The sequence below is a fragment of the Mandrillus leucophaeus genome, unplaced genomic scaffold, assembly GCF_000951045.1.
Source record: "Mandrillus leucophaeus isolate KB7577 unplaced genomic scaffold, Mleu.le_1.0 Scaffold214, whole genome shotgun sequence".
Lineage (NCBI taxonomy): Eukaryota > Metazoa > Chordata > Mammalia > Primates > Cercopithecidae > Mandrillus > Mandrillus leucophaeus.
The window spans coordinates 2,312,853-2,313,835 of NW_012102188.1; positions in this window are offsets into that span (position 1 = coordinate 2,312,853).

Genomic DNA, 983 nt, shown 5'->3' on the forward strand with positions numbered 1-983 from the left:
CGGTGGCTCATGCCTATAATCCCAGCACTTTGGGAGGCCAAGGCAGGTGGATTGCTTGAGCTTAAGAGTTGAAGACAGCCTGGGCAATATGGTAAAAACCCGTTTCTACAAAAAATACAAGAATTGGCCAGGTGTGGTGGCGACTGCCTGTAGTCCCAGCTATTCAGGAGGCTAAGGTGGGAGGATCGCTTAAACCTGGAGGCAGAGGTTGCAGTGAGCCGAGATGGCACCACTGCACTCCAGCCTGGGTGACGGAGCTAGACCCTGACTCAAAAAAAAAAAGATAACTTAATATTAAATATATGCAGAAAAAGCATGTGATAAAATTCAATATCCCTTCATGATAAAAACTCTCAACAAATTAGGTATAAAAGGAACATCCCTCAACATAATAAAAGCCATAGATGACAAACCCACAGCCAATGTCATACAGGACAGGAAAATGCTAGGAACCTTTCCTTCAAGAACTGGAGCAAGACAAGGATGCCCACTTTTACCACTCTTACTCAGATAATACTGTAAGTCTTAGCCAGAGCAATTAGACAAGAGAAGGAAATCAATGCATCCAAGTTGGAAAAGAGGAAGTCAAATTGTCCCTGTTTGGTTTTCATCCACAGTTTCTGGATCATAATTCCCATAGCCCTTGGTGCAGTTTTTTGTTATAATGTTGGGGGCGTTAGGTCTCAGGGACAGGCCTCTGACGTTGTCCTGCCCTCCTTTCACTCTAATGTTCCCCTGCCTTTCTGATTGTGAGTCTTGAGAGGGACTCACCCTATACCTCTGGGGGAAGAATGCGGCTGCCATGAAACTTCCGTAAAAATCCAAGAGGACAGCCGGGCACAGTGGCTCATGCCTGTAATCCCAGCACTTTGGGAGGCCGAGGCGGGCGGATCATGAGGTCAGGAGATCGAGACCATCCTGGCTAACACGGTGAAACCCCATCTCTACTAAAACTACAAAAAATTAGCTGGGTGTGGTGGCGG